General features: G+C 38.0%; 1 pseudogene; it reads left to right on the top strand.

The window, feature by feature from the left end:
• The first annotated feature begins 313 nt into the window (after positions 1 to 313).
• On the top strand, positions 314 to 2,735 carry LOC102280188 (serine/threonine-protein kinase Nek4-like; annotated as a pseudogene).
• Positions 2,736 to 26,512: the final 23,777 nt, after the last annotated feature.

Genomic DNA, 26,512 nt, shown 5'->3' with positions numbered 1-26,512 from the left:
CAACCCAGTATGTTCTGTCCCTGTATTGAAGCTCATGAGTATCTTAAAAAAGAAATAGTTCTAGATAGCATGTTAGTTTAAGACTCAGTAAACAGTAACCAAACAAATGTCATACAATAGACTTTTCCTCATAAAGCTTGTAAGATAGCCAATAGCAGCAACAATGCGGTGGGTTGGGCCTCTAGCCTGGCACCCAGGCCAGGCCTCCTCAGCCACCACTAACACCATATGGTCTCTGGCACCTCAGCGTCCTGACTGTGGGTGGGATCAGTAGGGGGAGGTGACTGTGACAGACCAGCGGGAATGGCAGTATGTCATCAAAAAGCTGAAGCTCCAAAATGCCTCAGCTGAGAGCATCAAGTTGCTGGACAGAAAGCTCAGCTCTTGTCTCAGATGAAGGACCCAATGCTGTCACCTACAAAGAGCCATGGGAGGGAGGGGAACCATCTGTTGAACATCATCATGGGCTTCTGCAAAGGAGGTGCTCTGTACCGAAAACTCTAAGAGCAGAAGGGGAAGCTTCTGCCTGAGAGTTTGGTGGTGGGCTTCCCTGGTGGCTCAGTTGGTAAAGAATCTGCCTGCAATGCAGTACACCTGGGTTTGATCCCTGGGTCCGAAAGATCCCCTGGAGAAGGGAATGACAACCCACTCCAGTATTCTTGCCTGGAGAATCCCATGGACAGAGGAGCTTGGTGGGCTGTAGTCCATGGGGTCACAAAGAGTTGGACACGATTGAGTGACAAGCACTTTCACTTTCACTTTGGTGGTAGAGTGGTTTGTTCAGATTCTCATGGCCCTGCAGTATTTACATGAAAAATACTTCCTTCATCGAGCTCTGCAAGCTCAAAATGTCTTCCTAACAAGAGCAAAACATCATCAAAAAGGGTGAATTAGGGATTTCCTGTGTGCTTGAGAACCACTGCAGCATGGCTGGAACACTTATTGGCACACACATGAGCCCTGAATTGTTCTCAACAAACCCTAAAACTAGAAGTCTGATATTTGGGCTATGAGATGCTGTGTTTATGAAATGGCAATCCTGGAAACATGCTTTCAATGCAAAAGACATTAACTCTTTGGTTTATTGGATTATTGAAGGAACTGCCACTGATGCTGAAAGATTACAGCCCAGAGTTGATAGAATTGATAAGAACCATGCTGAGCAAAAAACCTGAAGAAAGACCTTCTGTGAGGAACATCCCTGAGACAGCCTTACATAAAGCACCAAATATGCTTGTTTTTGGAGGCCATAAAGGCAAAAAAAACCCAAAATAACATTAAAGATGGTGCTCTAAATTCAAGCCTGTAGCTACAGTGCTTTCTGGAAAGATTGAATTGTCATGAAGTAGTTCACTCTTAATCACACTCTTCTGAGAGCTCTAAGACATATGTAAAGGGTGAAGACAAATGTTTGTCCCAAGAGAAACCCATGGTCATTGGCCCCTTGAGACACCCACAAGTCTGAAAGACCATGACTACAAACCAGACACAAACAGTACTGCAGAATCACTAGCTGTGATTTTAGGATGAATATTAACGTCTTACTTGAAGAAAGGTGAAACTCAATGGATGATAGCTAGTTCAAGAGAATCAACCAAGATACTCAGATGACTCTAATGAGCTAGAAGGTAAATGTAATATTTCTCAAGTGAAGGAGAGTCTGAATAATAACACTAAATCCAGTGTTCAACCTGAAACCTGAATTCCCACATGGTCCTCTGAGTATGTCACTGGAGTAATGAATGAGCCAGTGAAGCCTCTGCAGCCCCTAAACAAAGACCAAGATTTACCAAAGGACTAGAATCAAGTTGCTGGTGAATGTGTTATAAGAAAAAAGGATAGAATCTACCCAGGTTTACAGCCATACAGCTCTGGGTCTGAACCTTCCCTGTCTTGACAGTAGCTGCAGAAGGAAAGAGAACCTATTGAGCCCAGTGGGGAAAAGAGACAGTTCCAAGAGACTCTCCTCATCTTTTGTCTTCTCTTCCCACTGTTGGAAAATTGGATGTCACATCAACACAAAAAATGCTGAAACCCAAAGTAGAGTGGTCACTGGATCTGTGAGTAGTTCCAGGAGCAGTGAGACAACATCAACAAAGGACCAACCATTATCCGCAAGAGAGGGAAGGCAACTAAAGCAGTTGCAAGACGAGATCTTGCCCTCAGGCCCTTCAGTGAGGAAAGCTCCTCAGAGAGACAATGTGTGAGTTTCCTTTCCTGAGCAACACTGCAGTCAGAAGACAAGCATGGAGCAGGACCGGTGTGACCTTCCTCTTGTGGTTCCTCTGGCCCTGTTGGTCTCAGATGAGTGGTCATACAAAGGAAATGAGAGACTGGTACAAATGATGACTCAGACCTTAAATCTGGGCTCTAAAGAGAGCTGTGAAGATCTCCCAATACCAGATTCAGTGTCAGAATTTAAACTTCATAAAAAATTTTGAGATATGGTGATATTTCATAGGAAAGTTGCAGAAGAGGCAGAGGAACTCCATTTTAAAGAATTATTTTCAGCCATCATGCCAGGTTCTGAAAAAATCAGAAGAATAATTGAAGCCTAGAGAGCTGATGTAATTCAGGGCCTATGGATTCAGCTTTTAGAGCATGTGTATGATATTTTTGAAGAGGATGATGAGTTGAAAAGAGAGGTACATTTGCATGAGCACATGGGTGAAAATATGTCTTACACTGTGAAAGCTCACCAGTTAATGATTTTTTAAGACAATGTGAGTTTTTGAGAATTTATCTAGTCTGCCAGAACCAAACTATTTTCAAAGGTTTTTGGCTTAAACAAAAACAAACAAACCTATAACAGTGATTGGAGGCCATTCAACATTCTTATATCTTATGGGTATTTCTTTACTGAGGAAAATAAAAAGGACAAAATAGAGTAATAATGAAGCAAGCTTACAAAAAAATAACATTTTATTTAGAATATCAGTTCACTATCTTTTCCTGTGCTATACAGTAGGACCTTATTGTTAATCTATTCGTAGTTTGTATCTGCTAATTCCAAACTCCTAATTTATTCTCCCTTGCTCTGCACTTTACGCTTTGGTAACCATAAGTTTGTTTTTTATGTCTGCGGGTCTGTTTCTGTTTTATATATAATTTCATTTGTCCTTTTTTTAAAGATTATACATATAAGTGATGTCATATGATATTTGTCTTTGTCTGACTTACTTCACTTAGTATAATAATCTCTAGCTTCTTCTATGTTGCTGCAAATGACATATTTCATTATTTTTTATAGCTCAGTAGTATTCCATTGTATAAAGACACCACATCTTGTTATCCATTCACCTGCTGATGGATGCTTAGATTGCTTCTCTATCTTTGCTACTATAAATAGCTCTGCAGTGAACACTGGGGTGCATGTATGTTTTCAATTATGATTTTCTCCAGATTTATGTTTGTATATCTTGATTGAAACAAGATTGATAGAGAAAATTAAAATAAGGAAGTTACTTCTAGTTTTAGTATTTTATAGTGCAAATAGAACAAACATTAGAACGACTAGAAAAGCAAGGTATAATGTTAACCACTGTTTTCCAGTCATAAATCCAAATGGTTGATTGAAAAGCTTTCTTTTGCATTCTCTTCATTGAAAATTTTTCGCTCAAAACTGACCATATGGATTTCTGGTCTAAAGATTTTATATATATATATATATATTTCTATATATATTCAGGAGCAGAAGTTTCCCAAGTGTGAATATTAGAGATGTGATGTCCTTGAGCTTCTTAGGCACAGATTTATTAGTAAGAGGATCTATTCACCTTGTGCAGTGTGGCACAGAGAAGCAGAGTTTTATTACATATGATATTAGTTTTAGGTTTATAGAAAAGTTGCAAAGATAGTACAAAGAGTTCTATATACCCCACATTCAATGCCCCCTACTATTAATATCTTCTTTAACTATAGTACTTTTATTAAAACTAATAAAGCAAAATGTACAAAAAATGATATACATCTGACTGTAACAGAAGACTAAATCAGAGTAGTATCAGTGGTCAGTGGTATTAATAGTATAAATAGTGATAACCAGATGATCTAGGAATAAAAAATAAAAGCTTTAAGTATGGTTGGAACCCAGGCCTCCAGAATTGTCATGAAAATTCACCACCTGCCCCCAGTTGGTTTTTCCCTCCTTTGGAGCAAAATAGGACCCTGTGTTCCCTTTGTTAGCATAATTCAGACAGAAATTCCCAACATAGAGGAAAGGTATGTGCAAGATCTTCAGGCACATATCTATATTCTTAATAAGCCTGATAAATAATGTTACTAACAGATTTTTAGATTGATACTTATTGGACTGACTCAGTTCATGTGACCCTTCCTGAATCAATCACCATAAGAAACTGAACACATGTATTGGCCAGACTAGCATCAACATCCCAACCTTGGTCCAAGAATATGGTTATCTTTCCAAAATGACTTAATCTAGTTATAGGACAGGGTTTCTTAGAAGTAAATTATGTTGCTGATAGGAGAAATATGACATACTACACACCAAGAAGGCAAAACCATCTTATCTGCACTATAATGTGCATATGAATAGGTGTCTTAATCTTGAAAGTGTCTCTAAGGATACTAGTTTACAATCAGTTCTAGTTTAAATTGCAGCTATAAAAAGCTATGGCTATGTCTTTCTCTGGTAAGAGAAGATAACTTCTTTTGTATTGGTTATATTATAAGTTAGTTATCTCTATTTTTAAATTAAAATAGGAAAGCATATTCAGGATCAATATTTTACTGATATTTCTCTCGCATCTTCATGACATAAAAAAACTCAGATACCTCTAAAATCATCTTTTCTGATACTCTATATATTTGGTGCTTTATAAGGAGAGTCCCTTGGACTGCAGGGAGATCCAACCAGTCCATTCTGAAGGAGATCAGCCCTGGGATTTCTTTGGAAGGAATGATGCTAAAGCTGAAACTCCAGTACTTTGGCCACCTCATGCGAAGAGTTGACTCATTGGAAAAGACTCTGATGCTGGGAGGGATTGGGGGCAGGAGGAAAAGGGGATGACAGAGGATGAGATGGCTGGATGGCATCACCGACTCAATGGACATGAGTCTGAGTGAACTCCGGGAGTTGGTGACGGACAGGGAGGCCTGGCGTGCTGCAATTCATGGGGTCGCAAAGAGTCAGACACAACTGAGCGACTGAACTGAACTGAAGGAGGTTGAATAATAGCTAGAATATTTCAAGTTTTTATTTAGATTGCAAAAAGTTTCCTACATGAAAATAGAAATAACAATTAATACACTGCTGTTTGGTCTAAGAGCTGTGAAAAAGGTTTACAAATAAGATATCTTATAATTCATAGAGCAACCAGTTAATGTTATACAATTATTAGTTCCATGCTATAAAGGAAGCAACTGAGTCAAAGGGACAAAGTAAATTTTAAAAGGTCTCAAAGCTAGTAAGTAGATTTATCAGATGCCATTTAAGTTTCCTTTCATAGCTTCTTTGCTTCACCTATTCCAGAGGCCTTTTACTTCCTGGGCCATAACCACAGAGATCTCCTTTGTGTGATTTCTGACCAAATTCAGATGACTACAGCAACATCATTCCTTTCTTCATGGAACATATGCAGAACTTTTGTCCTTTGCCCATATCCTTGTTGACACTGAGGCAAAAGATACCATGGGATCATTTGGTGCCTACACCTAAGCAGCCTGGAAATGGGAAGAGATTATAACCTTGAAGGTAAGTCTTTGACCAACAGGAAAGAGCTGAAAGAAGAGAATAAGTTCTTCTCCAGTCCTCTGCCATGCATAGCCTGTCCTGAGAAGCAGTCATTGATAAGTCGTCTTGGCAGGTACTTCCATAAGATCAAACATTCAGTCACACAATATCATGTAGTGGTCAGCTTGGGAGTGCACCACTTATCAGCTTTCCCTGTTTCTCTGTCTTACTTCCCTTTGCTCTCACCTTTGCTCCCTAGGATCATACTCTTGAATACAGTCTTAACACGTAAGACTTTGTTTCAGGCTCTGTTTCTAAAAAACTTAGTCTAAAACAGTTGGTATCAGAAATGGCCCCAGAAAGTGGACCCTTAGGGAAATAAATTGAAAACTGCATTACTGACCATTCTCACAGCAATAAAAATCCCATTGCTAGTGCTGAGAGGGATGGTGATTAGCTCAGGAATGCCATGACATCACGATTACTAAGGCTTTCCCTTGTGGTTAATTGGGATAAGGTGCAGGTGGAAGATAAGACTTTAGGATGTGCAGTGGCTATATTGCTTATATGATATGGGGACAATGATAATTATAGGGACTGTGGATTGGGCTGGCTTTTGTTAATGATATTGGAAGTTTTGAAAGAGAAAATGATAGGCTTAGAACAGCCAGTTGCCAACTTGAGGCACTCTGTGAAAGCCAGAGGGCCTCCATGGCTTCATTTATGCAGACTCTTAATATCTCTGAGTACAGGGCACTCTACAGAAAGTCAGTCCCCAGATTTAATTTTAAGTGTGACAGAGCTACAAAGGAGACTGAATATGTTGCCTTGAGAGATCTCATCTATTTAGTTCAGGACTTTGGTTGAAAAGAGCAAAATTTTGAGAGTTGGACTGGGGCCATTTGTGTGGACTGACTGAGCATCTTAAACTCTGTATTCCCCTGAATAAGGCAGAAACAGTTCTTTTCCTGTGACAGAAGAGAGTGTTTTTTTCCAGCTTGAAGCCCAGGCACCTCATGGAGGCAAATGCCTCCCCCAGTATTGCTTGTGTTCCTCAGGAGCTGTCCCAGCAACATTTATTCTTTCCAGGCTTATTACAAAGCATAAAATTTCAGTATTTCCCCCCGAAGAAAGTTATTTAATTAAAAATTGGAATTGTAGTACCTCATTTATGGGTATAGAGTAGGAACTGGGGAATAATTGTGTAGTGGGTGTTTAAAGTGTTAGAGCAGGGTAAAAGAATATAAGGCTCAACAGGCATCTTAGATTGACTTCCCTGGAAAACAGACTCTGAGATGGAGATTTGCATGTGAGAGATTTTTTGAGGACTAGTCTTGGAAATATCACTTAGAAAGGGTGAAGAGAGCAGGGTTGGGTAAAGGGAGAAGCTAACTGCTGTGTTGTACTTAAAGAAGTGCCACATGTTGCTCTGGAGTTGAGTGACCATCAAAGTTGTCTGGAGTTGAATCAAGGGAAAAGACTTTTGAATTTCTTCACAGACCACTCATTTGATGTGGGCTGACCCCTCAAGGGAGAGGAATTTGTTTGAGGTAACTCCCTGTGGCCGTGGGCAGCTCTCAGAAACAGATGCAGCTGTGAGGCATCAACCAAGACTGCCAAAGCTGGAAAAAATCTTACCTCAGTCCTAAGTGGAGAACTGGGCAGTGCACCAAAGCAAACAATATAATAAATGAGAATTTATTGAATTTGAAGCACTCGCTCATAAATTGAAAGTCAATATTCTGTCAAGAAGTAGAGTCAGTCCTCATAATCTGCGGAGATAATTCTTCAAAGCTTGGACACAATTATAACCTACAGAAAATGAGGTGAGGACTTCAGTACTTTGCTGCCAAAATATTTGAATATTTAGGAAGTAGCAAAGTTTAGAATACACTTGGATGTGCAACTTAAGAATGCACTATCAAACTGCTTTCTTAAAGTATTCCCAGGGACCATTTCCTTCATGGAAGCTATGTGGAATAATGTACTGGCAGGGTGTGAAAAAGGAACCAACATTCTTAAGAAATGTGATGTTCCCTATCCATACAGGGTTTGAAGGACAGTGGGATATATTGCCATGAAACTGTGCTTTCCAGGACACGTAGATATAATAGGATGCTGGAGTGGGGGAATATAAGTGATAGTGTTTAATAATCAGAGACAGATAGATTTAATTTCTCTAATAGGTAATACTGCTAGAGTTGAAATCAAGGTGTCTTGATACACAGGTATCTGTGATGATGGCAAATAAATCTTGCTATCCTTGAGGAAAGTTAGATGATAAGCAGAATAGGGTGTTATGTGAACTATATAATAAATGAAATAAATAAAATAAGATCTTGTGAACTGGTGTCTTACATCAACCATCAAAATGGAGTACTGGGATTCCTCACAAAAACTCTAGACTTAAGTGGTTCACAGACCTAGAAGTCATTGATTGAAGGGAAGTATACATCTCTTTGAGAATGGACTGTGTAAAATCTCTGCCAGTAAGTTAGATAAATATTCCCCATATCTTTTCCAGAAGGGACTTGCTTAATACTAGGAAAACAATATTTTGGGCAAGAAGAATGACAATATTTTAAGGACTATTAGATAAGGATATAAACTAAGATTTATGATAGAGGAACTGAAATATCATGAGTGGATGATCGGGAGCTCAGGTGGTCTGACTGTCTCACAGTTCAACGATTCTAACATGTCTGCAAAACTACTCTACAGTTATTTCTATGGTACACAAGCAGATAATTAACTGTGGCATACTAACCTGGAAGAATCCTCATATGGATTTATGCTCTGTGGAGTACAAGCCATTGTAATTTTTAAAAAGCCAAGAAAAAAACCTCCTGTATCTTGGAGGATATATAAGAAAAAATGCTATATTGCAGGAGGAATTATAATGATAAGCACCACCATCAAACACTGAAACAATGCAGGGATACTGGTTCATGTGATATCCCCATTCAATTCACCTACTGAGCTGCTAAAACAAACAAACAAAAAAAAGAGTCAATAGAAAAATAATTCCGATATGTAGATGACTATGAAAAATTAGAGATATCAAGGGAACATTTCATGCAAAATGGGCTCAATAAAGGACAGAAATGTTAGGGACCTAACAGAAGCAGAAGATGCTAAGAAGAGGTGGCAAGAACACACAGAAGAACTGTACAAAAAAGATCTTCACTACCCAGATAATCACGATGGTGTGATCACTCCCCTAGAGCCTGACATCCTGGAATGTGAAGTCAAATGGGCCTTAAGAAGCAGCACTATGAACAAAGCTAGTGGAGGTGATGGAATTCCAGTTGAGCTATATCAAATCCTGAAAGATGATGCTGTGAGAAGTGCTGTACTCAATACGCCAGCAAATTTGGAAAACTCAGCAGTGGCCACAAGACTGGAAAAGGTCAGTTTTCATTAAAATCCCAAAGAAAGGCAATGCCAAAGAATGCTCAAACTACCACACAATTGCACTCATCCGATGGCATCCCACTCCAGTACTCTTGCCTGGAAAATCTCATGGATGGAGGAGCCTGGTGGGCTGCAGTCCATGGGATCAAGAGGAATCGGACATGACAGAGCAACTTCACTTTCGCTTTTCACTTTCATGCATTAGAGAAGGAAATGGCAACCCACTCCAGTGTTCTTGCCTGGAGAATCCCAGGGACAGGGGAGCCTGGTGGGCTGCCCTCTATGGGGTCACACAGAGTTGGACACGACTGAAGCGACTTAGCAGCAGCAGCACCACATGCTAGTAAAGTGATGCTTAAAGTTCTCCAAGCCAGGCTTCAGCAATACGTGAACCATGAACTTCCTGATGGTCAAGCTGGTTTTAGAAAAGGCAGAGGAACCAGAGACCAAATTGCCAACATCTGCTGGATCATGGAAAAAGCAAGACAGGTCCAGAAAAACATCTATTTCTGCTTTATTGACTATGACAAAGCCTTTGACTGTGTGGATCACAATAAACTGTGGAAAATTCTGAAAGAGATGGGAATACCAGACCACCTGACCTGCCTCTTGAGAAACCTGTATGCAACTCAGGAAGCAACAGTTAGAACCGGACATGGACCAACAGACTGGTTCCAAAGAGGAAAAGGAGTATGTCAAGGCTGTATATTGTCACCCTGCTTATTTAACTTGTATGCAGAGTACATCATGAGAAACATTGGGCTGGAAGAAGCACAAGCTGGAATCAAGATTGCCGGGAGAAATATCAATAACCTCAGATATGCAGATGACACCACCCTTATGGCAGAAAGTGAAGAGGAACTAAAGAGCCTTTTGATGAAAGTGAAAGAGGAGAGTGAAAAAGTTGGCTTAAAGCTCAACATTCAGAAAACGAAGATCATAGCATCTGGTCCCATCACTTCATGGCAAATAGATGGGGAAACAGTGGAAACAGTGGCTGACTTTATTTTCTGGGCTCCAAAATCACTGCAGATGGTGATTGCTGCCATGAAATTAAAAGACGCTTTCTCCTTGGAAGGAAGGTTATGACCAACCTAGACAGCATATTAAAAAGACGGGACATTACTTTGTCAACAAAGGTCTGTCCGGTCAAGGCTATGGTTTTTCCAGTGGTCATGTATGGATGTGAGAGTTGGACTATAACGAAAGCTGAGCACTGAAGAATTGATGCTTTTGAACTGTGGTGTTGGAGAAGACTCTTGAGAGTCCCCTGGACTGCAAGGAGATACAACAAGTCCATCCTAAAGGAGATCAGTCCTGGTTGTTCATTGGAAGGATTGATGTTGAAGCTGAAGCTCCAGTACTTTGGCCACCTGATGGGAAGAGGTGACTCATTGGAAAAGACCCTGATGCTAGGAAAGATTGATCATAGGAGGAGAAGGGGATTGTAGAGGATAAGATGCTTGGATGGCATCACCAGCTCCGTGGACATGGGTTTGGGCGGGCTCTGGGAGTTGGTGATGGACAGGGACGCCTGGCATCCTGCAGTTCATGGGGTCACAGGGAGTCGGACACAACTGAATGACTGAACTGAACTGAACTGATGGACTGACTATGTTAGATTTACCCAGAATTTAGCCCCAACTGCAACTACTGTGATGTGATATTTTTATTGATGCAATACCATACACTTGTCAGACAGGAATTTGTTTGGAAATTGCATTCTCCTTGATTCCTGACAGTAAGAAGAAGCAAAAGCAGTTTGTCACCACATAGTAAGGGAAGTGGTATACATTCACTGATTGCCCCAAGAGTGTGTTAATGCTCATGCTCATGTTCATGATACACTGCAGAAAACTAATCCTCTTGCTCTTCTGCAGAACATCATGCTGGTCTACTATAATGATGTATCAAGGTAATTGAACTCAATGATGTGGAACTAACAAGTGTTCTATATGCCCTAGGAAGACTCCAGAATGCCAGAGGTTGAAAGAAAACTTGTTGAAGATTATAACAGGAGCCTGCCATGGTGCCATCTGCATATCTGAAGTTGCTGATATTTCTTTCAATAATCTTAATTCCAGCTTGACCTTCATCCAGCCTGGCATTTCACATTATGCACTCTGCAGATAAGTTAAATAATCAGGGTAACAATATACAGTCTTGACATACTCCTTTCCCAATTTGAAATGAATCTGTTCCGTGTCTGGTTCTAACTGTTGTTTCTTGACCTGAATACAGGTTTCTCAGGAATCAGGTAAGCTGGTCTGGTATTCCCATCTCTAAGTTTTCCACAGGTTGTTGTGATCCACACAGTCTAAAGGTTTAACAGTCAATAAAGCAGAAGCGGATGTTTTTCCTGGAATTCTCTTGCTTTTTTATGATCCAATGATTGTTGTCAATTTGTTCTCTGGTTCCTCTGCCTTTTCTAAATCTAGCTTGTACATTTGAAAGTTTTTGATTCATGTACTGTTGAAGCCTAGGTGGATTTTGAGCACTGCCTTGCTAGCATGTGAAATGAAAGCAATTCTCTGATAGTTTGAACATTCTTTGGAATTGCCCTTCTTTGGGATTGGAATGAAAACTGACATTTTCCAGTCTTGTGGAAATTGCTGAGTTTTCTAAATTTGCTAACATATAGAATGCAGCACTTTTACAGCATCATCTTTTAGGATTTGAAGCTCAGCTGGACTTCCATCACCTCCACTAGCTTTGTTCCTAGTCACGCTTCCTAAGGCTGACTTGACTTCACACTCCAGGACATATAGGTCTAGGTGAATCACCACCATTGTGGTCTTCCAGGTCATTAAGATCTTTTCAGTACAGTTCTTCTGTATATTCTTACTACCTCTTCATAATATCTTCTGCTTCTGTTAGGTCCATACTGTTTCTGTCATTTATTGTGCCCATCTTTGTATAAAATGTTCCCTTTATATAATTTTCTTGAAGAGAGCTCTAGTCTTTCTCATTCTATTGTTTTGAATAGAATAGTTATGACTCTGAAAAAATGATGTTTTTGGTAGGGCTACAAGTGAGAAGGAAATGGCAACCCACTCCAGTATTCTTGCCTGGAGAATCCCATGGACAGAGGAACCTGGTGGGCTACAGGCCATGGGGTTGCAAAGAGTCAGACACAACTGAGTGACTTCACACACACACACACACACACACACACACACAAGTGAGAAAATATTCTGTAGTGAATGAAGACTCTGGTGTATCCTGCTTTGACCCAGAGATGTCAGAGTGCTAAATGTATCTGGCATAGTTAAGATGTTGCACTGAATCTCTGACATGCCCCAGCAGGAAAATTAACATGTAGATTCCTATGCTATAGAAAAGGGCAAGGTTCCCACAACTGAGAAACTATCATTGAAAACATTAATTCCTAATATATTACTAGGCCATAACAGCAAGGTGTCCTGACTATTGTACACCAAATGCTTATGTAACAACATCTATTTATCCTAACTTGGGTATTATTAGACAGGCTCAGTTGTAAGTTTGAGTGTGTAAAGTAGTAACCCATTGTATGATGGACTTGGTATATGGAATCTGAGCTGAGCAGATGTAGAAATCGTGAGAATATTAGAACTGATAGCCAGAAATCCCTTGTCTTTACTATCATCTTACCTCTATTTCATTCACATTTCTCCCTCAGGGTTAGGGTTAGCCTTCTGGTAGTATTTCCTGTGAACAACTGATGTATAATAAATATAAAATCAGGCATGATTTACAGATAAATTGACTTAAAGGAAATGTTGTCTTTAAGTGAGATTCTGTGACTAACTGGACTTACATGTCATACTATGGAGGTACCATGTTGTATTAAGTGTCTGGATATCGGGGTGAGAATTAGTAGATTTGAGAACTGGTCAGTCAGATAGATACTTCTTACATGTTATTGCAGATCATCTCAACCTCATTATCTCTGGAACCGTTGACTGTTCCAGACTAAGCCGTTATTGTGATAACCTATTCTGTGTAGATTCTGAAGAGTCATGAGGTACAGTCCAACAGTGGCTCGTTCTATAGATGTTCTGAAAACCATTGATCTCCTATTTTGGAGCTTTTCTATTCCCTGATGAGTGAGATACTGTTGGTCTGTTCAGGGCCTCCATGCAAGCAACCCAGAAATGAAAGCTAAATCACAATCCAGAAGGTGAAACTTAATCATTAAGAGACTACAGCCAAAGTTAAAATTTCAAATTCCAGAAATAAGTATCTTGAGAAAAGTTTGTTTATCTTTTGGAAGTTTATCTCATGAATTTGAAGACCAGCTTAGTAACACATTCTTATATTTACTCTCCCTCTTTTTTTGATTCATTCTGTTTTCCTCTTACTTCTGTTTTTTAGTAAAATAGATATGCTGAAATCTTTGCTTCAGGCTGTGCTCTCTAGGTAACCCAGACTAAGATAGAAAAGATGGGGGTTGAGCACAGGAAATGAAACTTTTAACCTGCTCTTAACCAAGACTATCCATGAATACTTCAAGTGCCAATAACCTCCCCTTCATTTGTCCCTTTGTTTAAATAATCTAAATAAATATTCTACTGTTTTCCCTATTATGTTATATATATATTTTTTTCTCAAGAATCTTTATGTCTTTGAGACTTAGATACTGCAGTCTTTAAGATCAGCCTGTCATCTGCTAATTAAATGCTACTCATCAATTCTTTGAGGTAATTTTGTTGTGTACAATACAGCCCTTTAAGAAGTAAAATGAAACCACCGTATATATTCTACTTAAGATTAATTGCAACTATGGTACCTCAGCAAAACATGTAAACTTAGTTCATTGTCAGATTAGTAGTAATAACATAAAAATATCCTTTAGGATGTTAAAATATTTGTAAAATATTTTTGTAATAAACATAGTTTCTAAACCTTTAGAGGAGAAAGAAGAGTAAAGTTAATATAAGAAAAACTTAATGTGTACATAACCTTAAGTTAATCATATCAATGGCCAAGAGGGAAAAAGGTGAGCTGTCTTAAAACATCTTTTAATAAAATACGTTAATGAAGGATGTTTAAAAATGAGCATCTGTTATAACACCAAACATTTCTCACGTGTTTATTTTGCAAGTTTGTACCAAACCAAATGCTAAAATTATTTTTAGTGCATTAGAATAAAAATACACGCATCCACATAAACACACAAAAAAAGATAATAAAAGACAAAAGCCCAACAGTTAGTTCTAAGCTTCCTAGTGATCAGGACAAAATAGAAAAATGCATTTCTTGTCTACTGTCAAAAAAGCTAACAGAAAAGAGAAAATCTATCATTTTTCTTCTGCATACCATGTGCTTATTACAGAATGTGTGTGTGTGTGTATTAGTCGCTCAGTCATGTCCAACTCTTTATGATCCTATGGACTGTAGCCCGCCAGGTTCCTCTGTCCATTGTATTTCCCAGGCAAGGATACTGGAGTAGGTAGCCATTTCCTTCTCTTGAGGATTTTCCTGACCCAGGGATTCAACCAGTGTCTCCTGCAATGCAGGTAGATTCTTTACCATTGAGCCACCAGTAAAGCCCACAGTCAAAATTATCAGAAGGTTTTCTTTACTCTATCTTAAATCATTATTACTTAAAATGTATATTCTGCTACTGGCAGTGACCTCTGGTGTTAAGTTTTACAGAATACATAGAAAATCAAGAGAGGACAGCAGAAGAGGAAAGTGATCAGTTCTGTTTCTATATTCTTTGATTCTTTTTCTATAATTTTGTATTTGCTTATTTAATTTTATTAGAGAAAATGAGAATGTTTTATTCTGTGAATGGACTCAGCAGTGTAGTAAGTGTAGCTTGTTCTTTTTGGCTAGGTAGATATTGACTTAAACCTTCAGATGTTTAATAGTTAGGAGACGTCTGTCATGTCATTTTCTTTCTCTCTGTGCCTTAACTTTTTTGAGTATAGAAATAAAATAAGACTATCTATTTAAGTATAAACACATACCAAGTATACTGCTTTGCCTCACTCTCCTTGTAATTCCAAGATCTATAACAACTCACAAAAAGTCACCTGCTCAGAAATCAAGATCACTGCCACCTCATTAGAATATTAGAACTTGTATTAGAATGTACAGGAGATTAACAAGTACGTAAAGGAGAAATAAAATATTTTTGGATCAATGAGTACAGTTTCAAAAGTACTAGCAGTTATTCTTTTTAAGATTTTCAATGTTTTTATAGTGCTGAAAACAACCAGAAATTATTATTCTAGATTACTCTTCTTGCAGTGATTTATTGCAAGACTGATTCGGGTACAGGGTGATCCATTGTTTTTTAACCTCTTCTGTATCCATATGTCTATTAATTTGAACTAGAATTTTGACCACCTATTGTATTATGATGAAGTTCTGTGTGACATGAGAACCATCTCTAATATTGCATTTGCATGATTTATAGGCCAGATTTCAGACGTATTTGCTTCTTTTCTATACAACACTATTTTTTTTTCTTAAATTTTTGTGCTTTCCTTCCTAAGAATTTGAGAAAAATTTGCTGATCACTAATGCCTACCACAGTACAGTAGAAATCAGAATAGAAATCAGACAGAGTACAGAATAGAAATCAGACAAACCTGTGTCCAAACCCCAGTTGCAGCACACACTGACTCTGAGAGCTGGACAAATTACAAAACACCTATAAATCTAAAGTTTTCTACTACTCCAATGAGACTGACAGTAGCTGCCATGCTTGGTCGTTATAACCCTGAGATATAAAGCATCTGACACATAGTAAGTACTCAACAACCAATAATGCCATTATTAAATGATTCTAAATGGTAATGAATAAATCAATAAATGATGCAAGCATTGTGCATCTTTTTTGGTCATTATTCTTTTTCTCTCCACCGCTCACCATAAGTGACCTATTTCTAAAGAAAATACAGTACTGTTAGTAACCAGGATACAATTTTACACCACTGATTTCTTCCTTTTTATTCTTTTGCATACACAACACTTTGATTTGACTTTGTACTAACCTACAGTTCTATCTTTCTCTCTCTCTCCACACATGCATTTTAAACCCTAGGAAGCTAAATGAAATTTTAAAAAGTTAAAAAGGAAGCCATGAAGTGGAGATAACTGAGTAAAGACCGAATACAAGGGGTTTAGCTCATTTGAAAGTGTAGGTATCTAATAACCAAGACATACATATTCTATTTCATACTTTAAATTTTATTAATTTCTGTCTACTTTCTCTACAGTAATTTCTACAAGAAAAAGCTTTGTAATTCAATTAATATATGAGAAGAATAATGAGCAAAGTAGATTAAAGACATAAGGCAGTTGTTATTTTATCAGATTTCTCTACGGAGAAATTGATTGTAATCTGAGTTTCATTAAACTGAGTTGTGTGATGGATTTGGAAAACATTTTTTAAAATCTAATAGATTATTATAAGATGTTTGGTTTAATTGCTTCTAGATTATGCCAAACCTAACAAAGCTTGCTTCTGATTTTACTACAAGCAATTGTGCTCTTAAAAACATGAGCAAGACAATAGCCATTATAAAACATTTAAAAAGACACCAAGGAATTTCTTTCAAAGTTAGTCAGGGATGAGAACCTAATTGATTTTTCTATTGCATTACCTTGTTCCTAAAATGTTAATAGATGGTTAAATGAATATTTGGCATTCAAAAAAAAAAAAAAAAAAAAAAAAAAAAAAAAAAAGAATATTACTAACATATGTATGGCTATATTATATATACACTATGCATATATGTAAATGCATAATGTGTGTATTATATATATTTACCAACTAATGTTAACAGCAGGAAAGACTCCTTCACAAATTGTTTTATTGCTTTTAGAGTTATTCTCAAGGATGCATGTTGAAATAAGACTTTTTTCCATAATTAAAATAACATGTATTTTAAATTTAAAAAAAAAAAAAAAAGTTAGAAGACGTTTCTCTCCCTATTTCCATTAACCTTGTTTCCATTACTTTTCTGCACATTAATAAACATTTTCTGAATATCAATATATTGTCATCCTGCCTTACCACATTTTGCTAATTTTCTAAAACTGAGGGGTTTTTTTTAGGTACAAGGGGATGAAAGTCATAGCACTTTTTTTAAATTGCTACTTTTCTTTGTTATTAGATAACATTTCAAGTATGATTGATAGTGAGTTATTTTATTAGTTAACATTTTAATTATGTTAGTATATACCCACCTTCTAGAATTTCAAAGTACAAGAGTAACTTTTACATGACCACTGACATTGGACCAACAGAAGAATTTAAAATCTTATTAAATTATATATATATATATAATCCTTAAATTCTTATATTTTATATTAACTTTTACTAGTTATACTGCAAAGCAGTAATTCTAGCAACTATCTTGAACTGTCATAGAATTTATGAGAGCATTACTATTTCTCATTGAAGATCCTTTTAGATGGCAATCAGTATTGGTATTCAGAATGCTGGCTTGTTTGGGAGACAGTTTGCAGAGAGAATTCCAATAGCTGAATTTTGCTTTTAGCTTCTTCCAGGAATTGGATTCTGAGAATTGTAGAAAAGATTTAAGTAAGGATATAGTATAAATCCTTTGACCTGAAACTAATGCTTACTCTCAATGGTTCAATTGAAGATTCACCTAATTTACAGTATCAGGAAATATCTGGGTAACTTGGATTTTTGGTTGAATAGTCACTAATTGAGGTTGCTTGCCAGAGAATGAGACAAGTTTATGAAAAAGTAAAATACATGTTTTATAATCTTATGGGTTTATTTTCAACATCTAGCTGTACCATCAGTCTTTAATATAATTCTCTCTATGTTAATAAATGTGAATTCATCTCATAAAGCTTCCTATATTGTTTAAATGTTTTATGTTCCTTTGATAATATACTATCTGAAGTCTAAAATAGATATCTAACTTGATTTTTAAAAGTAAATTTTTGAACATAAAGAAGGTGGAGGTAAATGTCATGACTTTTTAAGAACTTTTAAAATTACACATCTTCAAGATTATAATTGTTAAGTTTAATGTAATAAAATGGTGAGGTGTTGATTTTTTTTTTCCCTAAACACCACAGAAAATAATTAAGTCATGACATCCAGGTTTGGCAACTCTTCTCCTAAATATTCATCTGTATATACTATCCATGTAAAGTTATGGTTATTTTTAGAAATTTCAAATCTTTCTAGTAAGAAATATTCAGAATTTGAGATGCTGAACTTCTACTAATGCTCTGGGCAGTGTCATGTATTCTAGCAAGATCACACAAGAATCCTTGGGACAGATACTTCTGAACTCCACAATTGCGTTTGGACTAGTGTGCCATGAAGGAATCCAACATTTTAGGCTATAAAGGATAAAATATCACTTCAACATTTCCAGCACTCTTCCTTAACATTGTATATTAATTTTCTTTATTTTTGTCTGTGCTGGGTCTTCATTGCTGCGCGCTTGTCTCTAGTTGTGGCAAGCAGGGACTACTCTGTAGCTGCAACATGCAGGCTTCTCATTCACAGTGGCTTCTCATACTGTGCAGCATGGATTCTGGAGCACGCAGACGTTAGCAGTTGTGGCTTGCACACTCAGAAGTTGCACTTCCCAGACTCTAGAGCATGGGCTCAGTAGTTACGGCACACAGGTTTACTTGTGCTGTGGCATGTGGGGTTTTCCCGGACCTGGGATTGAACCCATATCTCCTTCGTTGGCAGACAGATTCTTTACCAGTGAGTCACCAGGTAAGCCCTCCTTAACATTATTGAGCCTCAGGTTCCTCATCTGTAACAATGAAGGCATAGATACCCACCTTTTACATTGTAAGCAGATGCTCTCTTACATATATGTTAATCAGTATAGGCTAGGTTATGACAGTAAGAATTAATCCCAGAATTCCAGTAGCTTATAGCAAGGAGATATATTTTTCCTTCATGCTATATGTCTATTGTCAACTGGCTGAGGGCTCCGTTTTTATAAGGCATACAGAATAATAAGAGAGTTCCCACTACTGCAGAGAAGCTAGAGACTTCACTGCATGTTATCCTCAATCATAGAAACAAGTCTGTGGCTGCTAAGTCATTTCAGTCGTGTCCAACTCTGTGCGACCCCATAGACGGCAGCCCACCAGGCTCCCCCGTCCCTGGGATTCTCTAGGCAAGAACACTGGAGTTGGTTGCCATTTCCTTCTCCAATGCATGAAAGTGAAAAGTGAAAGTGAAGTCACTCTGTTGTATCTGACTCTTAGCGACCCCATGGAGTGCAGCCTACCAGGCTCCTCCATCCATGGGATTTTCCAGGCAAGAGTACTGGAGTTGGGTGCCATGGCCTTCACCGACAAGTCTGTGGAGACTTAGTCAATTCAAATTTTGCTAGTAGCTGTGTCAGAAGGAAAGAGAAGGCCATAAATCACACTTCGACTTCTAAAGACTTTTTCTCACATTATTTTGACAACAGTAAGTCATAATATTGTTGTTGTTCAGTTGCTAATTTGTGTCCAACTCTTGAACTACAGACCCCATGAACTACAGAACACCAGACTTGCCTGTTCTTCACTATTTCCAGGAATTTGCTCAAACTCATGTTCATCAAGTCATATAATATGTCTAAATACAAAGGGGGATGCAATTCTAACATCTGATGAGATGGAAATTTATACTTAGTGAAAAGCTAATGATCTAAAGATTATATGTAAAATCTATAGTTTAATGATAACCCATAGTAAGTGCTAATATCTTAGCTTTTGTGAAAGGCTTTCACTCATTTATTTAACTAAATATCATTGAAAATGTACTTATCCTAAGTACTGAGTTAGATATTAGGAATATTTGGATGCATAAAATAAAATTTCAGAACTTGAGGAAACTATTTTCCAGTGTGTGTGTGTGTGGGGGGGGGTTGTTGTCTTATTTTACATCTCTTTCCAAAATATTTCACCAGAACTTTTTATTCCCCATGATCCATTTACAACTTCACCAGCAAAGATCATACCTCAGTTAGGCTTTTTTCTCCAACACTGGTCATTTTTCCCATATAACTTGAATTGAAGTCCAATCTGAGATACTAATCTTTGTTCCTCACCCTACTTTATTTCATTTATCTTTAATTCTCCTCTACCTTAACTGTTAACCCTTACAGAGTCACCTTAGGGACTTGTCAACAAACAGCCCCTCCAGAAAGTATGATGCCATTTCCACCCCCAGCAAAATCTCATCACATGTATAACAGTTGCCCAAAGAGCAATATAACATTAATATGATATTAGCCTGTTGTCTTTTTTTTTTTTTTCTAACTCTCCCCACTCTCTGGGTCCACTTAACTCACTTTCAAGTTTACTTTACTTCTTCAATCACTTTAGTGTTTTCCTTTTATTAATATTCTGATGTTTTTAAATGTTTTACTGAATTGTCACCCAGTGTTCAATTTTGAATCATCCTCACATAATAGTTTCCTACTCTAGTTCCTGGACCAAAGAGCACTTTCAGAGAAAACTACAAAATGAGAAAATATGACCTAATGTAAATACATGCTTACTGGTCAGTCTGGCTTAGAGCCTAGTGATCTTATCTAATCTGCTCTATTTTACAAAGAAAATTAATGCATTGACATGAATTTACATTTTTTCCTTTTGCATGTATTTGTATGTCATTTCTTTTCTCCCTTCTTTTTTATATCATTCTATAAATCTTAAAGATATACCCATTTGAACACAGAGTTCCAAAGAATAGCATGGAAAGATAAGAAAGTCTTCCTCAGTGATCAGAGCAAAGAAACAGAGGAAAACAATAGAATGGAAAATCCTAGAGATTTCTTCAAGAAAATGAGAGATACCAAGGGAACATTTCATGCAAAAACAGGCTCAATAAAGGACAGAAATGGTATGGAAATAAAGGAAGCAGAAGATATTAAGAAGAGATGGCAAGAATACACAAAAGAACTATAAAAAAAAAGATCTTCATGACCTAGATAATCATGATGGTGTGATCACTCCCCTAGAGCCAGACATTCTGGAATGTGAAGTCAAGTGGGCCTTAGGAAGCATTACTATGAACAAGGCCAGTGGAGGTGATGGAATTCCAGTTGAGCTATTTCAAATCCTAAAAATGATGCTGTGAAAGTGCTGCACTCAATATGCCAGCAAATTTGGAAAACTCAGCAGTGGCCACAAGACTGGAAAAGCTCAGTTTTCATTACAATCCCAAAGAAAGGCAATGCCAAAGAATGCTCAAACTACCACACAATTGCAGTCATCTCACATGCTAGTGCTCAAAATTCTCCAAGCAAGGCTTCAACAATATGTGAACCATGAACTTCCAGATGTTCAACTGGGTTTAGAAAAGTCAGAGGAACCAGAGATCAAATTGCCAACATCTGCTGGATCATCAAAGAATCAAGAGAGTTTCAGAAAAATATCTATTTCTGCTTTATTGACCATGCTAAAGCCTTTGACTATGTGGATCACAATAAACTGTGGAGAATTCTGAAAGAGATGGGAATACCAGACCACCTTACTTGCCTTCTGAGAAATCTGTATGAAGGTCAGACGGAAGCAACAGTTAGAACTATGAGGTACCATTTCACGCCAGTCAGAATGGCTGCGATCCAAAAGTCTACAAGCAATAAATGCTGGAGAGGGTGTGGAGAAAAGGGAACCCTCTTACACTGTTGGTGGGAATGCAAACTAGTACAGCCACTATGGAGAACAGTGTGGAGATTCCTTAAAAAACTGGAAATAGAACTGCCTTATGATCCAGCAATCCCACTGCTGGGCATACACACCAAGGAAACCAGAATTGAAAGAGACGTGTACCCCAATGTTCATCGCAGCACTGTTTATAATAGCCAGGACATGGAAGCAACCTAGATGTCCATCAGCAGATGAATGGATAAGAAAGCTTTGGTACATATACACAATGGAGTATTACTCAGCCATTAAAAAGAATACATTTGAATCAGTTCTAATGAGATGGATGAAACTGGAACCTATTATACAGAGTGAAGTAAGCCAGAAAGAAAAACACCAATACAGTATACTAACGCATATATATGGAATTTAAAAAGATGGTAACAATAACCCTGTGTATGAGACAGCAAAAGAGACACTGATGTATAGATCAGTCTTATAGACTCTGTGGGAGAGGGAGAGGGTGGGAAGATTTGGGAGAATGGCATTGAAACATGTATAATATCATGTATGAAATGAGTCGCCAGTCCAGGTTCGATGCACGATACTGGATGCTTGGGGCTGGTGCACTGGGGCGACCCAGAGGGATGGTATGGGGAGGGAGGAGGGAGGAGGGGTCAGGACAGGGAAAACAGGTACACCTGTGGTGGATTCATTTCGATATTTGGCAAAACTAATACAATATTGTAAAGTTTAAAAATAAAGTAAAATTAAAAAAAAAGAAAGAAAAAAAAATGCTAATATGGAATTAAAAAAAAAAAAGAACTGAACATGGAACAACAGACTGGTTCCATATTGGGAAAGGAGTACATCAAGGCTGTATATTGTCACCTTGTTTATTTAACTTATATGCAGAATACATCATGAGAAATGCTGGTTGGATTAAGCACAAGCTGGAATCAAGACTGCTGGGAAAAATATCAATAACCTCAGATATGCAGATGATACCACCCTTATGGCAGAAAGTGAAGAAGAACTAAAGTGCCTCTTGATGAAAGTAAAAGAGGAAAGTGAAAAAGCTGGCTTAAAATTCAACATTCAGAAAACTAAGATCATGGCATCCAGTCCCATAACTTCATGGCAAATAGATGGGGGAACAGTGGAAATAGTGGCAGACTGTTTTTTTTTTTTTTGGCTCCAGAATCACTGCAGATGTTGACTGAAGCCATGAAATTATAAGACACTTTCTCCTTGGAAGGAAAGTTATGATCAACCTAGACAGCATATTAAGTAGCAGAGACATTACTTTGCCAACAAATATCCACCTGGTCAAGGCTATAATTTTTCCAGTGGTCATGTATGGATATGAGAGTTGGACTCTAAAGAAAGCTGAATGCTGAAGAATTGATGCTTTTGAACTGTGGTGTTGGAGAAGACTCTTGAGAGTCCCTTGGACTGCAAGGAGATCCAACCAGTCCATCCTAAAGGAGATCAGTCCTGGGATTTCTTTGGAAGGAATGATGCTAAAGCTGAAACTCCAGTTCTTTGGCCACCTTATGAGAAGAGCTGACTCATTGGAAAAGACCCTAATGCTGGGAAAGATTGAAGGGGGGAGGAGAAGGGAATGGGAGAGGATGAGATGGTTGGATGGCATCACCGACTTAATGGGCATGAGTTTGAGTAAACTCCAGGAGTTGGTGATGGACAGGAAGGCGTGGTGTGCTGCAGTCCATGGGGTTGCAAAGAATCAAACATGACTGAGCAAATGAACTGAACTGAACTGATAAATCTTTTCTAATCCATTGAAAATGCTCAATTATTTTTATCATTAAATGTAACTCTACTGCTTCCCACTGCCTATCATGTCTATTAATATTCCTTTTATCTTTAAAGTCATCCATTCTTAAGGTCATAGCATTTTAAAATCTAAATATAGCTTAAAGATTATGTTTAAAATTTGGTTCAAATTTGCATTTTGCATGTATCTGTCAATACAACCTACCCAACATCTCACTAAATTACTCATGAAATCTCAGAAGGAAATGAAAATTCACGTAATCGACAAACACTATGTTTGGCACATAATCTATTACCAAAATCTGAAACACAAATGGAAGTGAAATGGGAAAAATTGGCAATAAGCAAAACAATATCAAGAACAGGAAATTGCCACCAAAAGTAACAGTCCTATTAGATTTGAGTTACAATACATTAAGATTACATCTCATTAAAAAGAAACCACCTAAGAAGTCATAATTTTAACAAAGGTCTTAAATTACATCAGTTCGAATACCTATGCCAGCCTGGGATTTTGTCATTGTTTTTGTTAAGTATTAAATGAAAAAATGAAAATGTTTCATAATAGGTGCACATTATTTTTTGCTATCTTTATGTATACTGCCAAGTCGCTTCAGTTGTGTCCGACTCTGTGCGACCCCATGGACTGAAGCCTACTAGGCTTCTCTGTCCATGGGATTCTCCAGGCAAGAACACTGGAGTGGGTTGCCATTTCCTTCTCCAATGCATGAAAGTGGAAAGTGAAAGTGAAGTCACTCAGTCGTGTCTGACTCTTAGCGACCCCATGGACTGCAGCCCACCAGGCTCCTCCATCCATGGGATTTTCTGGGCAACAGTACTGGAGTGGGGTGCCATTGCCTTCTCCTTTATGTATACTAATAATATATATAAAATAACTTTAATAACATTCTGCAGTGAATATGAAGTGCAACTATATTTTCCAAGCCCATATTTTAAATAACCATGAAGCTGAAAGTAAAATAAAATTAACTTTCCTTTTCTAGGGTCACAACTTAGTTGATGTATGTATTCCTTAGGACCAATAAAAGATCTTTGGAAGTGGTTTTTGTTTGTTCTATTACTATTATTTCTCTCCTTTTTTATAAGAGTAAAGTCATCTACTTCTAAAAATAAAAGTAAGTTATTTCAAGTGGCATGTATTTTCAGAGGATAAAGTTTTATCTCATAGTGAACAGTTCCCATCATTTCTTTTCCAAATGGCATATTTGTTTTGCCTTTTTTCTGATATGTGACATAAGTGATAAGCCATTTTTTTCTTGAGGGGGAAATTTTTTCTCTTAAACAATAATCTTCAATAACAATGAAAAATTGGGGCCCATAGCACCTCTTATTTTGGAGTTCTAAGAAGTTAGTGAACAAAAACCACTTCAACTTTGTTTACCCAACAGATCTTGTAAGTCCTTAGAGTTTAATGTAGATGATGAAGCATTTTCTTCCTTCTTGCTGATGACAGTTCTATGTCTTTTCCAAGTAGGCCAACAAGCCAGTGTCACATATTTTTATCTACAAGTCACAACACTTACCAGAAACAGGCAACAAGCCTCTCAAATTACATTTACACCGAAGTAGCAAGACAAGTGTAATCTAACTATCAAAGGATTGTTCACTAAAGTGCTCCAACTATTGCCAACAGAGCCCAGGCAAAATTTGTCTTGACTTGATTTAGACAGCCAAAGCAGTGTGAAAAGCAGCAATAGTCAGTTACCCATGGCTTTAAATACAGACATCATCACACAAGTTACTCTGAGGGGCAAGATCTAATGATGATTAATTTCAGTTTCCCAGAAGCTTAAAAGTGTGAGTTTATAAAAACACAGTTCAAGAGAGGAGGCATGTTTTTAAAAAATATTTTTGTGTGCTGTTGATCTGGTTTAATTTATGTTGTGTGTTTAGTCGCTCAGTTGTGTCTGACTCTTTGTGACCCCATGGACTCTAGCCCACCAGGCTTCTCTATGGGAATTCTCCAGGCAAGAATACTGGAGTGGGTTGCCATGTCCTCCTCCAGGGGATCTTCCCAACCCAGGGACTGAACCCATGTCTCCCACATTGCAGGAAGATTCTTTACCATCTGAGCCACCAGGGAAGCCTGGTTTAATTTCTAAAACTCAATAGCTTTTCCTGAGTATAAAATCAGTGGCACCTTTTAGAATTACAGTAGACTAAACTATCAGATCATGGGAGAAGGAAATGGCAACCCACTCCAGTGTTCTTGCCTGGAGAATCCCAGGAACAGGGGAGCCTGGTGGGCTGCCCTCTGTGGGTTTGCACAGAGTCGGACACGACTGAAGCGACTTAGCAGCAGCAGCAGCAAACTATCAGATCAGATAAGATCAGTCGCTCAGTCGTGTCCAACTCTTTGTGCCCCAGGAATCTCAGCACGCCAGGCTTCCCTGTCCATCGCCAACTCCCAGAGTTCATTCAGACTCACGTCCATCAAGTCAGTGATGCCATCCAGCCATCTCATCTTCTGTCTTCCCCTTCTCTTCCTGCCCTCAATCCTTCCCAGCATCAGTCTTTTCCAGTGAGTCAACTCTTCACATGAGGTGGCCAAAGTACTGGAGTTTCAGCCTCAGCATCATTCCTTCCAAAGAAATCCCAGGGCTGATCTCCTTCAGAATGGACTGGTTGGATCTCCTTGCAGTCCAAGGGACTCTCAAGAGTCTTCTCCAACACCACAGTTCAAAAGCATCAATTCTTCGGCGCTCAGCCTTTTTCACAGTCCAACTCTCACATCCGTACATGGCCATAGGAAAAACTATAACCTTGACTAGACGAACCTTTGTTGGCAAAGTAATGTCTCTGCTTTTCAATATGCTATCTAGGTTGGTCATAACTTTCCTTCCAAGGAGTAAGCACCTTTTAATTTCATGGCTGCAGTCACCATCTGCAGTGATTTTGGAGCCCAAAAAAATAAAGTCTGACACTGTTTCCACTGTTTCCCCATCTATTTCCCATGAAGTGATGGGACAAGATGCCATGATCTTCGTTTTC

This window comes from Bos mutus, chromosome 8 (genome assembly GCF_027580195.1).
Source record: "Bos mutus isolate GX-2022 chromosome 8, NWIPB_WYAK_1.1, whole genome shotgun sequence".
In the NCBI taxonomy this organism is placed as follows: domain Eukaryota; kingdom Metazoa; phylum Chordata; class Mammalia; order Artiodactyla; family Bovidae; genus Bos; species Bos mutus.
The sequence above is the reverse complement of the archived record's forward strand: the minus strand, read 5'-3'. Positions and strand labels throughout refer to the sequence as shown.